Source organism: Mixophyes fleayi, chromosome 9, assembly GCF_038048845.1.
Source record: "Mixophyes fleayi isolate aMixFle1 chromosome 9, aMixFle1.hap1, whole genome shotgun sequence".
Lineage (NCBI taxonomy): Eukaryota > Metazoa > Chordata > Amphibia > Anura > Limnodynastidae > Mixophyes > Mixophyes fleayi.
In genome coordinates this window covers 49451378-49461168 of record NC_134410.1, presented here as the reverse complement: position 1 = coordinate 49461168, position 9791 = coordinate 49451378, and the positions used below count along the sequence as shown (strand labels likewise).

Genomic DNA, 9791 nt, shown 5'->3' with positions numbered 1-9791 from the left:
GATGTAAACAATGTCACATTGTTCCTAATAAGATGATAGAACAGGGGGTGTAAGACATAGAGCCACGTGTTCACTTACATTACCCTTTGTCAAGTGCAAGTAGATTTAGTATTTTTTACAGGAGCTAAATACATGACCCTGCTAAGCTATACCACCCAAAACCACATAGTCCCTATGTTGTAGTCACTGCTTATTGTTTTCATGAATTAATTGTGGATCCAGTATTTGCTAAAATCTATAGGCTCATGATCATGCTTGAGCTACTCAATCTTAACATATACATCGCTGTGTACTTGCAGAGCATATCATACTTATAAAATAATAAAAGATTGGAATAATTATCCCCTTCATTTTAACTCCATAAGCATTGGAACTCTTTATGAAATATACTACCTGCAAAATATGTTTTTACAACAATTCTGTTCCTCTTAGTTCCACTAGCACTTGCTACTTACATAAACATATTGGGCCTCATTCATCAAGGCACATATCTGCCAATTTTGTGCATATCATACACAAAATCACTCTGCGCATGTCGGGAACCAGGGGATATGTAGGTGAAGGCAGCTCTGTCCGCTGCGTCCACAAACATAAAGGACACATACTATAGTCTATGATTTCGGGGAGTGAGCTGGGTGGGGATGGGGCGTTTACCTTAGTCAATCTACAGTAGGGGCGTGCCAAACTCAAGCGCTCGCAGCCACATCCGAATCAAGCTCTGAGCGTCTCAAAGTTGTTCGTTTTTCTGCCGTATATCTTGCCTCAGCTAACGCAGTGGCAACCACAGGATTTGAGGAAGGGGGTTACCACGGCACACCACCAGTGGGCGTAATCAGCATGCATGGGGGTGTGGCTATAATTTTAGACAGTGCTAGGTAGCTCTCCAAATCTTCCAATCCACCTTTAAATACACGAGCAATGCTGCGTTCACTACTGTTAGGTGCATGCAGCTCCCCCTTCATGAGCAGAGCAGTGTGAAGTGGGACATACCTCTCAACTGTCCCTGTAGTCGGGACAAAGTCCTGACTGAGTGGGTCAGTCCCCAAACTCAGGACTGCCTCACCAGAATCAGAACAGTTGGCAGACTGTCCTGCTCTCTCCTACCTGTTTTTCCGGCTTTCAATACTTGTTACTGCTGCTTGTGTCCTAAGCTCAGTTGTGCTTGTCTGGATCCTGGAATGTTGGGTCCTTGTTTGGAAATAGAATAGGTACATGAGATATAGAAATACCAGCAATGAGTGAACACAGTAGGCCTCCCTGCCTCTATGCAGTACGACATTAAATCAAAACAACTCATGTTTTACTATTAGTGCCCCTTTCTTGCAACCAGCCCGACTGTAAAATAATTTTATTCACCTTTAATAAAAAGACCTATTTCCCCAAACAACCCCAACATTAATTGTAATCACATTTATTAAATAAACCTATTTCCTACCATACATTAAGTAACTTGCATTCACTTTTAAGAAATAGCAATCCTTTTTCCAAAACGTTGCCACACATTTAATTAATAGCGCCCAAACCACAACAACCTTAAATGAATCATCCCACCCTACATTAATAAGTCTGCACCAACCTCACTATTAAATTAAATTCCCCACCATAACCCCACAAACAAAATAACACCCATTAGACACCAACTACCTCACACATTACATTGCCCCCTGTGCCATCACACACACTACATTGCCACAAGCCCCGAGCCATCACACACACACTACATTGCCACAAGCCTCCTGTGCCATCACACACGCATACTACATTGCACACAAGCCCCTTGTGCCATGACACACACACTACATTGCCACAAGCCTCCTGTGCCATCACACACACACTACATTTCCACAAGCACCATGCCATCACACACACACTACATTGCCACAAGCCCCATACCATCACACACACACTACATTGCCACAAGCCCTGTGCCATCACACACACACTACATTGCCACAAGCCCCATACCATCACACACACACTACATTGCCACAAGCCCTGTGCCATCACACACACACTACATTGCCACAAGCCCTGTGCCATCACACACACACTACATTGCCACAAGCCTCCTGTGCCATCACACACACACTACATTGCCACAAGCCCCATACCATCACACACACACTACATTGCCACAAGCCCTGTGCCATCACACACACACTACATTGCCACAAGCCCTGTGCCATCACACACACACTACATTGCCACAAGCCCTGTGCCATCACACACACACTACATTTCCACAAGCCTCCTGGCCCATCACACACACACTACATTGCCACAAGCCTCCTGTGCCATCACACACGCATACTACATTGCACACAAGCCCCTTGTGCCATGACACACACACTACATTGCCACAAGCCTCCTGTGCCATCACACATACACTACATTTCCACAAGCACCATGCCATCACACACACACTACATTGCCACAAGCCCCATACCATCACACACACACTACATTGCCACAAGCCCCGTGCCATCACACACACACTACATTGCCACAAGCCCTGTGCCATCACACACACACTACATTTCCACAAGCCTCCTGGCCCATCACACACACACTACATTTCCACAAGCCTCCTGGCCCATCACACACACACTACATTGCCACAAGCCTCCTGGCCCATCACACACACACTACATTGCCACAAGCCCTGTGCCATCACACACACACTACATTTCCACAAGCCTCCTGGCCCATCACACACACACTACATTGCCACAAGCCTCCTGGCCCATCACACACACACTACATTGCCACAAGCCCCCTGTCCCATCACACACAAACTACATTGCCACAAGCCCACTGTGCCATCACACACATATTACACTGCCACAACCAGCGCCGGGTGGGGAGAAAAAAAAAAAAAAAGAGACAGGCACACCAGGCAGGACAGGGGTTTCCAGAGACTAGGAACCCCCCACCTTCCTGTGTGCGCCCCTTTAACGGGCTAGTCTAAGTCCTGATTAGTAGTGATGACGCCCTTATGAGTGATTTTTCTGGACCCTCCACATCCCAATGAAATAACACAATGGTCAAGAAGCTGATTGACAGCTGACACCTTTGCTAAATTGTGTCAGTGATAAACTGTTACATATATCACTGAGCCACTACTGTAATCAAAATGTCTTTGGAACAAACCAATGATGGAATTAGTGGACATTCCCCTTATGTACAGTCATGAACTGGGATTTCTTATCTCACTGGTTTCTATATGGCCTTTCATTTAACAGCAGTGTCTGCAGTGTAATACACTTCTGTATCTTACAGCATTGATTAGTACAGCACAGTCTTTAATTATCTAACTCATGAATGCCTTTCTATTATACTCTTCTCTCTTCTATTATATCATGTAAAAGAGAGAGGAACGGAAATACCAAATATATTCTATATTCCAAAAGGCTGCTTATGGAACAATTATTTTTAAACACATTGTTAGACATTCTGTTCTAGTATATTCAGGATTTCTCTGAATAAACTGTAGGAATCTCTGCCTTACTAGCTAATTTAAAACAATGGCACTGAGTGGTAATTAAATGCTGCAATTTTTCATATTTAGCCAAAAGTGTTACATTCGTTGATGAGACATCTGGAACTATGTCTTCTGTATTTTTTTTTGTAGAAATGTCAGCCTTATTCATTAAACTTAAAGAAGACAATGGTGTTACAAAAGTATTATGATTGTGCTGTAGTGCTTCCGTTCCTTCATATGTGACAAGGGGAGAATGGAGGGAGACTCTGGTCTTCACAGGAGCTCCTACACCTGCTGCTCCATGCAGGAAGAAGCTCAGTGCACTCTGCACAGACCGCCCACAGAACCACCCTGACACTGCAGCAGTGTAAGAGCTGCTGGCGTGGTAGATAGGGAGAACAGCGTGAAGTGAGACATACTCCCTGACTGCCCTTGCAGTCAGGACAAGGGTGTCACAAACTTACTTGCTTTCTGCTGCTGATTTCCTGTCTCTGTGTACAGCAGCACTTCCTGGTTTGGGTGGTCACATGATCGTGGCTGGGAGGCGGCTTTTACTATCCACAGACTATATTAAGCTCACCTGGACACTGCAGCCTTGTCAGAGCAACAAGTTACCACTTACCTGTTACTGGCTCCTGTGCTTCGTGGATTGCTGTGTCTCAGGGCCATCTTTTCCATTGGGCACGATGGGCAGGTGCCCAGGGGCCACACGGCGAAGGGGGCCTCATTGGCAGGGCTCTTAATTAGAATAAATAACCCTGCAAAAAAAAAAAAAACCTGCAAAAAAAACCTTCAAGGGTCACTGAGCAAGTACATCTATCTATCTCTATATATCTATATCTTTATCTGTATCATATATATATATATATATATATATATATATATATACATATGTAGGGGCCCCAGTGCACTGCTTTGCCCGGGGTCCCATAATGTTGTTAAGATGGCCCTGCTGTGTCTTCCAGTCTCCTGGGTCTTCCTGTGTGCTGATTTCTGCCTGTTAGACTATCTTGGCTCTCCAACCCCTGTGTGACGACCCGGCTTGCTGACCATCCCTCTGTTCTTGTGACCCGTGTACCGACCCCGGCTTGTTTGACTCCTGATTCTACCTGACTCCAGTCCTGTGCACCGAACCGACTTGTCTGACCCCGCATCTTCCGCTCCACTCCGCTGCACTACATCTTGAGGCGAACCTGAGGACCGCGACCTGCGACTCCTGGCAGCGAAGCCCACCCCGCCTTGCGGCGGTTCTTGGTGAACACCGGGGAGATCGTTAGACTCCGCGCCTCAGGTAAGCCAGGTAATCAAGATTAGTAGTAGTAGAATCCAGTATCTGTTACATAGGGCATGTCTCACAAGCATCAAGACAGTTGGCAGACTGAGCTACTCATGCCTACCTGTTCTTGCAGTTGTCACTACCTGCTGTTGGTTTGTCCGTGCCCTGGAATGTAGGAGCCTTGTTTGGAAAAGAGATAGGTACTATTCATCTCCTGAAAAGCCAAGAACTAGAACTAGACCTTTCTTCCCACATTTAACAAATAGGCTTCCCTTCCTCTTAACACCCTAACATTAAATCAATAACATCCATGTTTAATAAACAGGACTCCTTCCATCATAATTAGTCATGTCAATAAATTATTAGCTGCCACATTAAAAAGAGAGAACCCACATTGCATTATTAACCCTACAATATATTAATAGTCTGCATCAAACTCACATTACATCAATAGCCCCCACATTTAGTGAAGAGAACCCACTTAATGAATTAATAGCCCCGACCTGCTGATACGTTACATAAATAACCCCCACCAACAATCACATTACATTAATACCCTGTCTAAATTACCCTAATAGCCCCATATAATATTAATAGCCTCCACCAGCTACTACATTACATTAATAGTCCAACTATATAATTTTAATAGCCTCCAATGCGTTATATTAATGCCAAACACACATTACATTAATAGCGTCACACACCACAAATACATTTTATTAATACCATGAGCTGCAGAGACTGCTGTGGACGTGGCATATGGCTGGCCCACACAGAGGAGAGGGAGGGGGAGGAGCAGGAGTGAAGTGAAAAGGAGGAGCTGAGTGAGGGAGAGGGAGAAACAGGAGTGAAGAAAAAGTAAAGTGACAAACAGAGGGGAAGGTAAAGCAAAGGGGGAGGGGAGGAGCAGAAGGAAAGGAGAGGGGAAGAACAGAGGGGGAACTATCCAGATAATCAGTCTCTCTCCAGTGTTCGCCGAAATTCAAGGCATTGAATGGCGGGGGAGGGGCTTAATCTTGTCATTAAGCCCGCCCCCCGCTATTCAATGCCATGAATTTCGGCATTTCATAGTGGGGGCTGGGCTACGGTGACAAGACAATATCACCATGCCCCCTCCTACCCCCTGTCACATGACATCTCCCCTGGATCTCCCGGGGGAGAGATTTTAAAAGTCGGCATGTATGTGTTAAATACATTAAATTGTAATATACAAACAATATTTATTTTTTTCCATTTGCAATGGTTTGCCTGAATTTGGATGAAAGTTCACTAAATGAGACTAATTTTGCCTCACCAAGTTTTCAAAATGTGTTTGTTCAAAGCAAGTAATTGTCCCTAAAAATGCACGTTGTGTGACAGGGGACATGGTCAAGTCACAATGGGGCATGGACACACTCACAGAGGCTTACCCAGCAATGTAAACCACTAAGCTTCCCATCCAAACACTGCAACACCTAGTGTGCTATGTACAGTAGTGTATTGCAGAGCAGTAGCAAATGGCACCTATGTCGAGACCAAATGTTGGTACCACTTTCCTTTACGAGTATTAATAATAATTCAACACCAAGAAAAGCAACTGAACGTAAGTTCTTTTGGTTTGTATAACCACTGACATGAGAAATTATATATATATATATATATATATATATATATATATATATATATATATATATATAGTAAATCACACTATGATTTATATTTTTATGGCAAACAAAGTTTGTGGGATACTGAAAGTAAGTACAACAAACAGAGTGGCATTGTGTTCCAAGCAAGAAACACATAACAAGGTGATACAAATTGAAAAGCAGGTTCTGGAGCACAGCAAGCAAGGCAAAGGTATTTACAAAACTGCATTAAGCATTGCTAGTATACTTACTTTTCTTTATATATCCATATACCACCTCACATGTTCATCTTAAATTAATTTTGTATTTTCAGATTACGATCATGGTACATAGCAGCCCGCCTCATGAAATATGCAGCATGTCAGTATCAATGAATAGTTTCTGGAATGAAAACAGCTCTCAGTGTCACCTCCATGAATCCATCCTCACAGGTAGGCTTGGACAATAACAAAAATATACCAACAATAACAATATTAAGAAATGATATTACATCATTTATATTATGAGATTATAGGTACATGTATATATAAAGACAATTGTGTCTGCACCCATGTAATCATTTGCAGCAGTTGAGATGCAGTGTGACAAGCTCAGAAGGGATTATATATATGAAACAAATCACCAAACTTGAATTCCTTACCAACGAATAATAAATGAGGTCAATATTTCTCATTTTATAAGGCTGTAGACATGTAACATTTAATGCTTGTTGATTGGCCTAAATCTCGAGTGGGTAGTATTTATTCGGCCTTTCTTGGAAATTAGGAGCAGGTTGTATATTAATTTACTGACTGTGCATCTCTGAAATACAAATTTGAGAATTGCCTGAATCAATTCATAGACCTCTCCATAAAAGCTCTACCCATATCTTTATCTGAGAAAAACATTTCAATTCTGGCCATTGACATTTTAGTTTTTATTTATAACCTCAAACAGTAAGTGGCATTTTCAAGAATGTAGTTCTGCTTAGAATGTAAATCAATACTCAGAAGAATCATTAACAATAAATACTTATATGGGCAAAGTAGTAATTTTATTTTATGAATACAGTATATTAGTGAAATTAAGATAAGTTGTCATGTAGGCCCATTTTAATAAAGAAGGCAAAAGATCATTTGTCATGGGCCTTCCTGGAAAGGGTGCCCACCATTTAAATGATCTAGTACAGACGAGGCGCTGGTCCCATGATAGATAGGAGCAATGACGTCAACAGAGAATCATCGAAAGAGGGGGACAGAGCTTGCCGGCATATTTATAAACTCCCTTCGAAAAGAGTAATGGCCATATTGTAGCCAGGACCCAGGAGGAATAAGGAGGTCCTGGGTCCCCATTAAAGGGGGGTGCATGGTGGATGCTGCTCGGAGTAAATTGATGACCCCCATTAAGGAGAAAGAAGCCACAATTATCTAATAGACTCTGATATGGTTATCACCAAGAGGGGATCCCCACCATTAGTGGTACCCCGAGAAGAGGCATCAGTGAAAATGAGTGTGTGGAAGTGTGCATGAGAGCTGCAGATGGATAAGAAGAGAAGAATCTCCCAAAAGCAATGGCCCCAGGAGAGAAGAGTGCCTTTGGAGGAAATTGGAAAGTGTTTACATAACATGAGGGAGGGTTGGTGCAACAAGGCAGCATGGCTACTCTGGTATAGAAAGACAATAAGGCTTAATCTGCTACAACCATGTATATACTCCTAAAATAATATAATTTATCCTCTTGTCGCATCTCCTGTTTGAGATTGCCAATCTCCAAACAAAAGAATAGAAAAACAACTATACAGGGTGCGTCCAAAGAGGATATATGTTTTATTAAATATAAAAAAATTCAGTATGAAATGCAGCTGATCTCACATTTACAAACAGGTAATAAACAAAACTTGTACAGATGATACAAGTATAAATATATGTGACATAGATAACTGATTCGGACTGTAAACAATTATTATTATTTTTATTATTAATTTTTATTTATAGGGCGCCACAAAGTATCCGTAGCGCCGTACAAGGACAAACAATGGCACAGTACAAGGTGAAACAGCACAGTACAAGTAACAGTAAGCACTATTCTCTGTGGATCATATCAATAGAGGTGTCTGGCCAGTACACCTTATAACCACAATGTAAAAATCTGAGTGTCAAAATTATATGTACGGATAATGGGAAATATCTCACCCATCTGTAGAGTGCATCTATAGTAAGGGAGTGTGGTGTCTCCTAGTCCGTTTGAAGATAATATATCATTGTCCAGATGGTAATTATTGAATCTCATCTGATGTAGCGCCCGAGACGCTGGCGGCGTTGGGTCTCCTTAGAGATTCTCATATACTTCAAAAGCGCTGTAGTGAATAATACTACTAGAATGAATCTGCCGGCAGATAGGATGATGTAAAATCACGATTGCTGAGTAAACAAGTGTGGATCCAAACCAGCTTGAACAAAAAAAGGAAGGTGATGTTCCAACATAGAAGGTGGTGTGCCTAGACGCTGCTGTGATTGTACAGCTGTCTCACTCAGTATTAACCGCTCGATATACCCGCTCGGGGTGTAGGTCTGGTCACGATCCTTCTTTGAAGTGTAGGGTAATCTCCTTGGAGATAATAATAAAGCCTTCTTTTGTAAGGATAAAGTCCCAATGGATAGGAAAGTGGTTCTAACGTGTTTCGTCAGCATATAGCCAACTTTTTCAAAGCATGGCTACTCTAGAGGGAAGGAGTCCCCACAGTAAGAAATAAAAGAGCCATGTGGTTGCAAGACAGTGTGGATTAGAGAGGTAAAGTCCTTGGTTACTAGTGCGTTGTAAGAGGTCTGCCTGAATAATATATTGCCATCCATTTAAATGCACCGCAGCAGTGTGGTTACCAAGTATACAAGGTTCCCTGGATAATGGGATGTCATATGTGGAAAGTAACGGTGTGAACAGCAGTAGTGGGACTAGTAGGAGGATCCCTTCAATGGGATTGTGTGCACCGTGAAAAGGAGAAGCACTGCATAGTGGGATGTTGTGTACCCTGGCTATAGGGGTGTGTGCAAGAACCTCTGAATTCTATCCATTGTTTGCTGATACCTAAGAGTAAGTGCAAAGCTTATATCAGAATGTGGGGAACTACTGCAACCAGCAACACCGGGTATGCAACTGAGTCAATACTGGCAATTGAATTAAGCAAGAACTGTGCAGGTGGAGTAAGGAGGTATATTTAAAAGCGATAATATCTGCTGAAATAATATGCTGGAGGCAGCTGGAGAAGCAGCTAGTGTAACCATTAAGCTATCTGCTGGAAGAGTTTGGATATTATGCGACTTTATACCTTTGCCACCATTATGCTTATATACAGAAGGAGAGGAGTATAAATAAAGCTGTATTTTGTTTATCATGAGATGGTCTAGCACATAACAATTTCTTTTTAAGACTT

The 9791-nt window shown here is 42.4% G+C and overlaps 1 long non-coding RNA gene across 1 annotated transcript; it reads left to right on the top strand.

The window, feature by feature from the left end:
* The first annotated feature begins 6462 nt into the window (after positions 1–6462).
* On the top strand, positions 6463–8504 carry LOC142101595 (uncharacterized). The gene is made up of 3 exons (XR_012679064.1): positions 6463–6593; positions 6696–6813; positions 8356–8504. It is a non-coding gene; the product is annotated as an uncharacterized LOC142101595 (long non-coding RNA).
* Positions 8505–9791: the final 1287 nt, after the last annotated feature.